The following is a 13,930-nucleotide window of genomic DNA, read 5'->3' as shown; positions in this document are numbered from 1 at the left end:
CTATAGGGAAACACTCAATCGAGTGAAACACTTAGATAAAATATCATCTAGATAAATTATTACCATACTCAACTCATGAGTACTTATCCAAAAAGGATATCTATAAATAGGTTATGCTCTTAAAATAAGATCAACATGGAAGTTTATGTCATGCTTCAGTGAACTACCTAGAATCTCACTTAAAAAGACATTTGCACATTTTTGAAGAATGAAATGATTAAGGGTCTTTTCCTTAGGTTCCTTATCATATACTTAATTAAAAAATATAATAAATACCTAATAATCCCTTCGCATTCTTCATTTATTTTTCTTTTTAGAGATCATATAAAGAGATATAGGCTACTAAATACCCACAATATTAATGTCTTTACCAACATCATCTTTGCACTTAACAATATTTGTCTACCTCTTTCCTGAATGCCCCTATACTTTAAGGGTATGATCCTACATTTTGAGAAAATTACCATTAGTTTGGGTCATGAATAGAGGAATGGAACAATTTGTGGAGAATTGGAATTGTCCCTTCTACCACCCCCAACTCAGAATCCTTTGGAATATCATCCCCCTACATGTTTGTTGGATGTCTGGAAGGAGAGGAATTATCGAGTCTTTAGGGAGGAAGAAAGGGGAGAAGAGGTAGTGGATAGATATTGAGGAATATTGTTATGAAGAATGTTATGGTAGCCAAATTTAGAGCTCCATGTGAACCCCCATTCATGAAGGATGGACAGATTGCTAGAAATTAAAACATTCTCCCCAACTTCTAGCACTTGGAAAACTCAAAAATTTTAGCAAGAAAAGAACCCATTGCATCCCTCCCACCATGTCTACTATCAAGCTCAAATTTGATGGTGTGGAAAGAGATGGTTTGGCAACAACTAGAGGTTTATTGTGAAATGCTAGGGGAGAAGTGTTGTTAGCCTACTCAAGAAATTTGGGACAAGGAATCAGTAATGTGGTGAATACCATTACCTTACTTTGGGGTCTTACATTTTCCATGGAGATGAAGTTTAGGAAGTTAACCATAGAAGGTGATTCTAAACTCATCATTGGCTATGTCCAAGGATGTGCTCAATTGAGTTGGGCTCTTCATTACATCTTGGGGGTTATTTGTCAATTCCTAATGACCCTTGATCAATATGAATTACAACACACTTTTAGGGAAAGCAATGTGGTGGTAGATGTTATGGTAGGCTTGGGATTTGATATGGATAGCCTAAAAATTTGGACAACTATTGAAATGCTACTGAACTACATAAATTCCCTCATTAGTAGGGAAAGGACCTCTCTAAACTATGTTTGATGAATAACCAAATTTGGAGAACTAGCATTTTTGGTGGCCTTCATATTAATATGAGGGTTAAGATCAGCTTAAATATGATAAGACATTTAGCGGGGATCAATTATGTGGATTTCATAATGCAAGGGCATAGAAAAATGAAAGAAATCAGTAACTCCAACTTAAAAAAAAGAGCCATCATTTTTTTGCAGACTGGGATGATTACAGAAAAAATTATCATTATTATTACTATCAGATCATTAAGGTATTAAACTTGGATTATTTGTGCTCCCCTTAATGATGTTTTAAGATGGCCTAAACATTCTGGAGATGAAATCCTTGTGAAGTGTAAGGAAGAAGTCATTTTAACTGCCGAACACACCATTTTTAACCCTACTTCTATGATTTTCTGGGTGGTGTTTTTCTTGCAAATGAAAATTACCAAGCTTGTATAAAGTGATATGGTTGAGGAGTAAGATTTAATGGGTGGGGACCTTAACAGTCTAGAGCCCACAAAGATGGAGGATTTATCCAAAAGGTAGGCAACCTGGATAATGTTGAAGGAAGGGAGGTTTGTCCCATACACGCAGGTCATGGTTAGCTATGATGAGAATTGTTCATAACAATTTGTTAGTGGTTGGAAGGAAAAAAGGGTCACAATCAATGGTATCATCTTCCAAGTGAACAAGGAGACCATATCTATGCTGACATGCCTTGAAATAACTAGCAGGAAGTAGCAAAAGATCATGAAGGTGACAGATGAAGCTAGTTTTTCTAGTTTTTTCATAGGTAATGAAGCCCTAGACCAATATCATGGTGGTTTTCAGAGGGATAAGTTACCAAAGCCCTGGGATGACATGTGCCTAGTCATAATGAAGTATCTCACCCTAGAAGGTAGACATGGTGTGTATTATTTTTACCATTTCCCTTTGCTTAATTACTTTCATAATAGGGAGTTAGTCTAAATTCCCTTTTTTATGATGCACACCCTAGAATAGACAGTAATGGATGTTAGGGATCAAAAAAAGAATGGGGATAATTTCATTATTTTATACCAAGGGCCCACCTTTCATTTATTCTAGTTCTACTGGCCCTTTTCCCTCCCAGAGTGATAGCCATTGATAATTTCCTCCCCATTGGTGATGGTGTATGAGCACACCTAGGCTACCTCCATTGTTTGAAAGGTTTTTGGCTTGTACTTGACTCTAGCCAAGTCAAGAGCATAGTTTAGTTCATTTTTAGACCTTAGAAGGTCATTTTCATTATTGGCTAGGTGAGTTAGTCATTAGGACTAAGGTCACACAAATAGCCATTTTTAGTTATTATTTCAATTACTTAGTGTTTAGAGGTAATAATGAGTTGGAATCTTTAAATGTGTCCTAACACATAAAATAGGTGGAAAATATTATTTAAGGTCATTTATGTTGTTTATGCATCGACTTAGAGGGGTTAGAGATCCTAGAAACAAGGATCATGGCATAAGTACAAAGATGCCAAATATTGTCAAAAAGTTGTCATGCAACATTTGCAATTTATTGCAAATATTGCATGCAACTCGGTTACCTTGGATCCACTAAGAATGAGGAGTGGAAAAGCCACTAAGATGGCCAAAAATCTAGGGAAAAGGCATCTACTACTTATAGAGGGTTCAATCTTGATTTTGGAGGTTGGATTGTAAGAAGTTTTTGTGAATGCAATAGTGACTATGACTATGTTGAGTGTGCAGACTGAGCATTTTCATCTTGTGTGGTGTAATATGGATTGAAGGAATTGGTTTGATGATTTTATAGTGTTCCTAAGTTAGATTAGAGACTTTTTCATTAATTAAGAAAGTTTATTTGAGTTAACCTTGTAGCTAGGGGAAAATTAGTTTAACTTTGACAATGTGTTGGTTCTTAGAAGACAATTTTTGCTTTCATGGATCCCACTTAAGATTAAACCATTGAAACTTGAAAAATTTGGATGAATCTTAGAGTGGAGCCATTTTAAATGATTTATAGAAAGGTAGGAGTCCAAGGGAGTTGTGATACTATTTTAAAACTCAAGCCCTAGGTGAGCTAGGAATGCATGGTTAAAGGTTTGACATTGTTGAAACAAATGCTTAAGTGCAGGGAATGGAAGTGTTGTATGGAAAAAATATAGTTCTAAGAAGGGGATGGTAATATCTTGACATATAATGAATATTGAGTTCATATTAATCCATTTGAGTGAGTTTCCAAACAAGTTTATAGTCTAGTCCTAGGAAATAAGCCTTTTATCCATATCAGACCTAGATAATAGGAATCACCTATATAGACTACCTAGGAGCCTAAGACCTATATAATCCTTTAGAAAATTAAAAAGGGTGTTTGAAAATAGATTTTTTTTTACTAGGTTGTTTGGAGAGTTTTTGCTAGAAAGAGGAATTAGTCAATTCTAAGGGCTAATTGGTATTAGGCCTAATTAGGCTTCCTAGAGGCAAAATCTTGAAATCGATAGGAAAGAAGTCTAAAAATCTTTCTAAATGGACTAAAAAGGAACCAAATGGAATGTTCACTTATTGATGGATGTACTTGCAATGAAGAATGAATTTTGTGAGAAAATTTCACTTAGAGCTCTCTAAGTGAGTGTACACAAGAGTACTAAAACTAGAGTGTTAGTCTTTTGAGCATAAGCACATATGATCAAACTCTTGGAGAGGAGTTTATATTGGTATTAGTTAATTATATAAACCAATAAGGGATATAGGAGGACTAGGTTCCTAGAAGAGACAAGCTATGTCTCTTGAGAAGTAGTGCAAGCACCCCTTGGAAAACTCACACAATATTGGTATCAGAGCTTGCTTTGATTAGGCTTGTGGTGGATGTTGCAGTCTACTAAATAAATGGGAGAGAATAAACCAAGTGGAGAAATAGAAGACAACACCATGGTGACTAACATTGAGTTAGCCAAGAAGGTTAAAGAACAAGAAGAAGACAAGAAGTCACTAAGGGAAAGACTAGCTCAAATCGAGCAACTCTTGGGTAAGTCCAAGACAAAAATGATAGGGCCAAAGAGAAAATTGACCTAAAGGAAGAAAAAGAAGAAAGGGAGAAGGAAATAGAGTTTAATAATAAAAACCAACATCTGACCCTATTCTTCTTAAAGAGCCATTCTTCAAGGCATTAAAATCATTGAGTGACAAAGCTTTAGAAGAAGTACAACTATTTAGTGGACAAATATATCTAGATGTAGTTGTGGATTGGATTGACAACATTAAGAACCATTTTGAATGTGATGGCATCTCTAAGGCACAAAAAATTATGGTGGCCAAGTCTAGATTAAGAGGTTCATATCTTACTTGGTGAAAGTTTGTGCAAACCAAGAGAGAAAAGGATTGAAAATGTCCTATAGTTACATGGAAGGGTATGGTAAAAAAAGTGAAGTAGACCTTGACTATGAAGTTCAAATTCATAGGAGGAGATAAAATCTTAGACAAAAATATTTGGATGTCGAAGCATATACTGAGGAATTTGAGGCCCAAGGTAGTTATCAAGCTGACAAGATACTTGAATGACCTCAAATGGTCTATTCAAGAAGAGAAGAGCCTAGTAAATTTCAAAGCCATTACAAAATGGTACCAAATGGCCTTGAAGATAGAAGAGAAAAGCAAGAGGAAGCAAGAAACCTCTAAAGGTAAAGCTAAGAGCAAGGATAATATAGGTCAAAGAAGTGGCTATGGTGGGAAAAAGCTTAGATTCAAGGGCTCAAGGTGAGGTAAAATTCAATAAATAGAAAGAAGGAAGCTCAAATAGAGGTGGTAAAGGAAAGAGTGGTGGAAAAGGTGGAAGAGGCAACTACTTTTCCAATATGAAGTGCTACCATTGCAATTAAATGGGGCACCCTTCTTATAGATACCCAAAGAAAGGGGGTACATCATAAGGAGGTGACAAGAGGAAAAACTTGGTACAAGATGAGTCCAATAAAATAGGTAAGCATGCTAAAGTACCACTAAATTTAGAATAAGGAGAGAACCTCATGATGAGGATAACTTTGATTAAAAAGCTAGTGAAGGAGGTGCTAATCCAAAGAAGATCTTTATTTAGGATAAAGTGTAGAATGATGGGTAAAGTGAGTGGAGTCATCATTAACTCAGGGTCTATTGACAAAATAGTGTTAGCGAAAGCAATCAACAAGTTAAAAATAACAAGGATACCCCACACTAATCCTTATAAGGTCACATGGCTAAAAAAATGCCAACATGTGTTAGTAAATGAGAAAGCATGGGTGGAGTTTTCAATGGGAAGGTACAAGGATAAAGTTTTATGTGATGTGTTACCTATAGATGCATGTCATTTTCTCCTAGGTAGAGCATGGAAATTTGATCACCAAGCTATCAATGATGGAGGGAAGAACTCCTATGCTTTTAAGAAATACAATGTGACTTTCAAGATACAATCATTGTTGGAAGAGGTTGAAGCAAAGACAACTGGTCTATATGTACTTATGGTGAGTGAAAAGGAGTTCTTGCAAACCATGGAAGAAAGTGAAGGTGTATGCTTTGCATTGGTGTTGAGACCAAATGAGGGAAATGAAGGTAAGGAGACTAAGAGGGCAGAGTTACCTAAGGAGAATCAAAAGATGCTGCAAGCTTGCCAAGGTATTGTAAATGATGGACAACCATCAACCTTACCCCCTAAAAGAGCCATAAGTCATAGGATAGACCTTATACCAGGGGCTGCCCTACCTAAAAAAGTAGCCTAAATGGCAAGACAAATACAAGAACTCCTAAACCAAGGCCTAATTAGGAAGAGTATTAGTCCATGTGCCATACCTACTGTACTTGCACCAAAGAAAGGAGGAACTTAGAGGATTTGTATAGATTCAAGAGCCATAAATAGGATAACCATTAGGTATAGGTTACCTATCCCTAGGATTGAAGACCTAATAGATTTTCTAGGTAAAGCTAAGTATTATAGGAAGATAGACTTGAAGAGTGGTTATTACTAGACTTGAAGAGTGGTTATTACCAAATAAGGATACATGAAGGAGACGAGTGGAGAACAATCTTCAAGACCAATGAAAAGATGTATGAATTAATTCTCATGCCATTTGGATTGTCTAATGCCCCTCCACATTCATTAGACTCATGAATAAAGTTCTCAAAGACTACATAGCCAAGTTTGCAGTTGTATATCTAGATGATAAACTAATCTATAACAAGACAAGGAGTGAGCACCTATAACAACTTGACATTTTTTTCAAGAAGCTACATGAGGAGAAGTTGATGATCAAATTGAAGAAGTGTGAGTTCATCAAAATGGAGCCAATGTACCTTGGGTTTGTTCTAGCACATGGTCAACCAGAAATGGATACAAGAAAAGTGGAAGCTATCATGAATTGGCCTACTCCAAGGTCAGTAATAGAGGTAAGAATTTTTCATGGTCTTGCACAATACTATATGTAGACACTCAAAAATGGTTCATTTCTACAATTTCACCACATTTTCATACTAACTCATTCCATTTTCTCATTCTACTAACTCAAATCTTTTGGCCAACTTGATCATATCTCAAACAATGTCTATCATCATTCACATCCTCTTTCACATCAATTGCAGATCATTTCAAAATCATTTCAAATCAACTCAAAATCATATCAAATCAACCCAGAATCACCCAAAATCAACCTGGAATCACCTAGAATCAATCTTAATCAACCCAAAATGTGTCAAAAATCCCAAATCAATCATCATCTATCCAATCCTAGGCATTTTTGTGGCTTTTATTGCCTTGGAAACCTATCGATCTCAAATCTTATCAATTTGACCTTAGTACTATCATGACTCGCAGTGCTAGGTCAAAAAATCATTCATGTCATTCAAAATTTGACATTGTCAAGTCGCTTAGTGTTGAATCATGACATTATCAACCATTTAATAAAATTGATAGTGTCCATTGAAGTTATTATGATCAACCCTATCAACCAATCTTGATCTTGTAGCATTTTACAATGTCAGTTAAATGATATGTGTCCTTAATCCATGTCATGTGTCCTTGGCATGTTATCAATTTTAATCAATCGATCAATTTGACCATGGTTTTGGTCTATCCTTCATCATCCTAGTCAATCTACATTTTCATCACATTTCATCAAAGGATACTGTCACACTTATTTAATCAAATTGGCCAATCATCAACTAATTTTCTCTATAGGATTAAATAACCCACAATTTAATCCTATGTCATTTTATTAATTGTTTTTCCTAACTATCATCCTCAATTAATTAATTTTATTAGTTAATTGATTTATCATTTGTAAACTATGGGAATTCACAATTTCCTAAGTCATATTTTCCAGCATTTATTCCATTTTTACTAATTTTTTTTTGTGTGGAATCATTGATTTTTAATTCAAATATGCCACATGATATTGACATCATCATGACAAATGGGCATGACACATCATGGATTCTCCATTTACACTTGGCTAAGATATGTCATAATCAATATATTCTTATTCCCTTATGCATATCTATATTTGGCTTCCATTGTCATATATTCTTGGCTTTAAGTGGGTTTGAGGTGTCACATGATGCATCATAGATCCTCTTCCATTCTTATTCATGTTTGACTTCCAAGCATCATACAATCCTACATTTGGCATCTTATGTCATATGCATCATGGATTCTCAAAGGAATCTCTTGCAAAGTCACATATTCAAGGTGACAAGTCCAATGCTCTCATCTTGCGTGATGATTATAAATTGAACATTCTTCCTCTCATTTCCGGTCCCTAGGTTCTAAGTCTTTTGTCTCTTTTATTTCTCAAGCCAAATCACATCTTCTAGTATTCTCATAGTGTTATCATTATTATAGGCTTTTTCTTCCAAAATGTGTGCATTAGGAAATTGGAGCTACATCACATGGAGAAGAAAGAAGGAAATGGGAGCTACAAATGAAAGAGGGGGTTTCTAACTTTGTGTTGCTTCCTTTTGTTTATTTTACTTTCATGGTAGACTAGAGGGTGTCAATGTATGTTTATTGAGTTTGTGATTTTCTCATAGTATGCTAGAGATTAGCCCATTTTCTGGTCCTACACTATAGGAAATATAAGATAGTTTAGTGCAATTTGTGCTCCTATGTTAGATACTATCAAGGGAGGAATGAAAACTAAGTTTGTATGGAATGGGCACGCTAACAAGAGTTTTGAGTTACTAAAGGAGAAGATAGCTACTCAACCAATTTTAGTGTTGCCAAGCTTTGTGGTGCTAGCAATATGGTAATTTGGGTTGTTCTAAGTCAAGAGGGAAAATTAGTAGCTTTTCATTTAGAAAAGTTGAGTGAGGGTAAGAGGAAATACTCCTCTTATGACCTAAAACTGTATGCATTGGTCCAAGCTCTAAGAAAGTGGAGGCATTATTTTCTTCCCAAGGAATTCATTGTATATTTATACAAACAAGCACTTAGTTTCTTTAATTCACAAGAAAAGTTAAGTCACAAGCACATGAAGTGGGTTGAATATCTACAAGCATATACCTTCAATATCAGGCATAAGAAGGGTGTTCTAAACAAGGTGGCGGATGCATTGTCTAGGAGGGCACTCACACTCCAAGAAATCTAATTGAAAAGCATGGGGATAGACCATTTCAAGGATCTATATGCAAATGATGAGGAATTTGCTAACATATATAAGGTATGTGTTGAATATAAAAATTATTTTCATAGTATGTATGCTAAATTATATACTTTGCAAAGTGATCTTTTGTTTAAAGGGAATCAATTGTGTGTCTCTAGAGGCTCTATTAGAGAGAATTTAATAAAATAAAAGCATAATAGAGCTTTGAGTGGTTATTTTGGGATCTCTAAGACTCAAGACTTCATTTCAAGGTTTTACTATTGGCCTAGAATGAATCTCGATGTTACGAGGTATGTGGAAAGTTGTGTTATATGTCAAAAATCCAAGAGCACTTCTACAAATATTGGTCTTTACCAACCACTACCAATCCCTACTAGGCCATGGGAATTTTTAAGCATGGATTTTGTAGTTGGGTTACCCAAGATAAGAGGATGCATGGATAGTGTGTATGTGGTTGTAGATAGGTTTAGCAAAATGGCTCACTTTATGCCATGCAAGACCACTAGTGATGCCACTCAAATAACCTCTCTATTCTTCAAAGAAATTGTGAGAATACATGGGTTACCTATTAGCATTTTGTTAGACAGGGACACAAAGTTTACGAGTCATTTTTGGAAGATTCTTTGGAAAAGATTGGGCACCAACTTGTCTTTTGGATCAGCTTACCACCCCTAAACTAATGGTCAAACTGAGGTTGTAGATAGGAGTATTGGGAATCTTATAAGATGTTTGAATAAGGAGTATGAGCAATAGTAAAATCAATTGATTAGACAAGTTGAATATGCCTATAATGACACCATAAATAGATCAATAGGGAAGAGTCCATTTGAGATATTTTATGGACTACATCCTAGGGGTGTTTATGAGTTGAGAGATTTGAAAGATGGAGTGAAAGCAATTGGGTATGCTGATGATTTATCATATGCCATGAAAGAGGTTCATAAAATAGCGAGGAAAACATTGACAGAGAACACCATGAAACATAAAGCAAAGGTGGATGAAAGTAGAAGGTAGCTGAGTTCAATATTGGTGACTTAGTCATGGTACATCTTAACAAGTCAAGACTGAAGAAGGGAGTCCCTCATAAGTTGTAGATGAAAAGAATAGGACCTTGTCCTATATTGGCTAAGTATGGTGACAAGGTATTCAAGGATAAACTACTAGAGCATAGTGGATTGTCACCAATATTTAACATTGTAGACTTAGTCCATTATAGGGGACCACAACAAGAAGTGGATTAGACTTTTCATGAAGTGGTCAAAGATGTAGAGGATCTCCAATTACATACTGCTACAACTACTAGACCAGACAACATACTGGACACTAGAGTCTATAAAAAGACTAGAACAAAAGAGTACAAGGAATACATGGTAAAGAAGCATGGATATATAGATGTTGATGTAGTATGGACAAAGGAACTAGAGTTAAAGAAGTTGGGGATTGATCCAAATATCCTTAATTGAAGGGTGGATTGATCTTTTTATATTAGGAAAGATGGCGTGGGAGCACACCTATGCTACCTCCATTGTTTGAAAGATTTTTGGCTTGTACTTGACTCTAGCCAATTCAAGAGCATAATTTAGTTGGTTTTTAGACCTTAGAAGGTCATTTTTATTGTTGGGTAGGTGAGTTAGTCATTAGAACTAAGGTCACACAAATAGCCATTGTTGTTATTTCAATTACTTAGTGTTTGGAGGTAATAGTGAGTTGGAGTCTTTAAATGTGTCCTAACACATAGAATAGGTGAAAAAGAAGCTTTAAGTTCATTTATGTTGTTTATGCATCAACCTAGAGGGGTTAGAGGTCCTAGAAACAAGGATCATGGCATAAGTGCAAAGATGCCAAATATTGTCAAAAAGTTGTCATGCAACATTTGCAATTTATTACAAATATTGCATGTAACTTGGTTACCTCGGATCCCCTAAGTTTGAGGAGTGAAAAATCCACTAATATGGCCTAAAATACAAGGAAAAGGAATCTACTACTTATGGAGGGCTCAATGTTGAGTTGGGAGGTTGGATTTTAAGAAGTTTTTGTGAATGCAATAATGACTATGATTGTGTTTAGTGTGTAGATCAAGCATTTTCATCTTGTGCGGTGTAATATGGATTGAAAGAATCAATTTGATGATTGTATAATGTTCCTAAGTTAGAGTAGAGACTTTTCATTTAGTAAGCAAGTTGATTTGAGTTAATTTTGTAGCTAGGGGAAAATTAGTTTAGCTTTGACAGTGTGCTGGTTCTCAAAAGACAATTTTTTCTTTCATGGCTCTCACTTAAGATTCAACCCTTGAAACTTTGAAAATGTGGATGAATCTTATAGTGGACCCATTGTACATGATGTATATAAAGGTAGGATTCTAGGGAAGTCATGCTACTATTTTAAAACTCAAGCCCTAGGCAAGCTAGGAATGCCGGGCTAGAGGATTGATAGTGCTAAAACAAATGGTTAAGTGAAGGGAATGGATGTGATGTAAGGAAAAAGTATAGTTATAGAAAGGGGATAGTAATATATTTACATATCATGAAGATTTAGGTTATACCAATCCTTTTGAGGGAGTTTCCAAACAAGTTTATAGTCTAGTCCTAGGAAATAGGCATTTTAGCCCTATTAGACCTAGATAATAGGAATCACCTGTACCTAAAACCTAGGAGTCTAAGACCTAAAAAATCCTTTTGGAAATCCAAAAAGGTGCTCAAAACTAGATTTTTTTACCAGGTTATTTGGAGAGTTTTTGCAAGAAGGAGGAATTTGTCAATTCCAAGGGCTAATTGGTATTAGGCCTAATTCCTAGAGGCAAAATCTTGAAATCGATAGGAAAGAAGTCTAAAGATCTTTCTAAATGGATTGAAAAGGAACCAAATGGAATGTTCACTTTTTGATTGATGGCCCTAAAATGAAGAAAGGAGTTTGTGAGAAAATTGCACTTAGAGCTCTCTAAGTGAGTGTGGAGAAGAGTACTAAAACTAGAATGTTAGTCTTTTGAGGGTAAGCACAAAGGATCAAACTCTTGGAGAGGATTTTGGATTGGTATTAGTTAATTATCTAAACTAATTAGGGATCTAGGAGGACTAGGTTCCTAGAAGAGACAAGCTAGGTCTCTTGAGGAGCAGTGCAAGCACCCCTCATAAAACTCACACTAGGTGCCCCCTTCATCTGGAGTTTGTGGGTGGTAGCTATGCCCCTACTCCACAACCCTCATCAAGCCAAACCTCAGTCAAGAGTAGGAAACAAAATCCTAGTTTTGGAGCCGACTGCCAATAAAAAAATTAAAACTAAAAAGAGGGTGGAGGTGGAGATTGGGGACTTAGATGATGAACTCTATGGGAAAAGAAGAAGATCAGGTAGGGTTGCTAAGACTAAGTGTAGATTCAAATAAATGGCCAAATTCTCTTAGGAGGATGAGGAGGAAGATATTAATTCAGAGGAGAGTGCTAAGACTTCTTGGGATGCTAAGGAGAAGTTGAAGGAGGATACTGATAATAAAGAGGAGGAGAAGTGGGATGACATTATTGATGGCACTTGGGATTTTAAGGTAGAGAACTCTACCAAGGACCCTTCCTAAGACCCCACCACTATTTCTACTACTTTCACCCTATTATTAGCTACTAACTAGGTAGACCCCAAATTTGACAAAGCCTCCCTTGACACTATTTCTTCCCTAATAAGGAATGATGGTATGGAAATCTTAAGGGCTCCCACTAACACTCTAGATGTGCAGGATAAGAGGAAGTCTTTAGCGAATTACAATAGGGAACTAAAGATAAGTACTGTGGAGGAGGTGGTTGTTACTCTTAAAAGACCTTCAGGAACTAAAGGATCAGTGTCATGCACCAAAGGAAGGCTTCACCCTCTTCTCCAAGTTCACTCTAAAGGTGACCCATGCGGCAATGAGCACCCTCGCACACTCGCTCACCTCACCATGCTATACACTTGCTCACCTTACCATGCCATGCACTCATGCACACCATGCCATGTCACATAATGCACCAACCACGCATCCCCATGTACAACACTACATGCTGTGCTCACTGCCACTATTGCATGCACCTCACACATTGTGTGCAACTGATTGTTGTTGTTGCACTGCATGCATCAGACCATCACAGGCATCATGTCACGTACCTCCCTCATCACTGTGTGTATTTCCTATGCTACACAACTCATCGCAGCACCATTGTGCCATGCATACTACGAAGTGCACACCTCCTGTGCGCCATGCAACCCACACACCCTCATCTCACCTCCACGCATCCTTGTCATGCACTTCACACCACACAAACCTTACTATTGTACAAACCACCCACTACCACACCCCATAAAACACATAAAACCAAACCTCTATACACATTGCAAAAGCATAAAAAATAAGGTGCTGACCGTGCACCTGGTCTGGTGTGTGGTGGGCACCCTATTTTTATTGATAAATAATCAAAGGGGAATTGAATATTTTTTGTTTTTTTTAGGTTTTATTATTCTAAACTAATGGACATTTTTTTGTTGTCACACAGATATGATGGCATCCACATCTAGCAAGAAGATGGCACCTAAGCCCGTGGTCTTTGAATTCTAAGGGGTCCCATCCAACTCAAGATTCCAAGATGACTATGCTAAGATAAATGAAACTAATTTGGGACACATTGACTTGGGAGAGTTCCTTCAAATCTACAAAAAACCCATAGAGAGATCAACTCTAGTATCCACCTTGATTCGATTAGGTTTGGTGAGTGCAGCTTCACACCCAACATTAGTGCAATCAGCATAGTTGATCATGAAATTGGGTCAACACTTTGTTCCTGATGAAAGAGTGGTGAAGAGTGTGATAGGAGAAGTGGTTCTTGACCTCTGACTCGACAACATTGAAAGGGTCTTCCATCTCCTAAGGGATGATCAATTCATCAGTCTCTCTTATGAGGTAGTAGAGAGGTGGTATAGGGAACACATAAAGGAGGTGACAAGTATCATCCAATCCTCCTATCTCATTAAGAAGACTCCTGTAGGGAGAATACTGGGAAAGGTGGACATGACTAGGGGATACATGAAGGAGGATATTGG

The sequence above is a fragment of the Cupressus sempervirens genome, chromosome 5, assembly GCF_028749045.1.
Source record: "Cupressus sempervirens isolate cs-2001-9-10 chromosome 5, ASM2874904v1, whole genome shotgun sequence".
NCBI classification, from domain to species: domain Eukaryota; kingdom Viridiplantae; phylum Streptophyta; class Pinopsida; order Cupressales; family Cupressaceae; genus Cupressus; species Cupressus sempervirens.
This window is presented reverse-complemented; position numbering follows the sequence as displayed.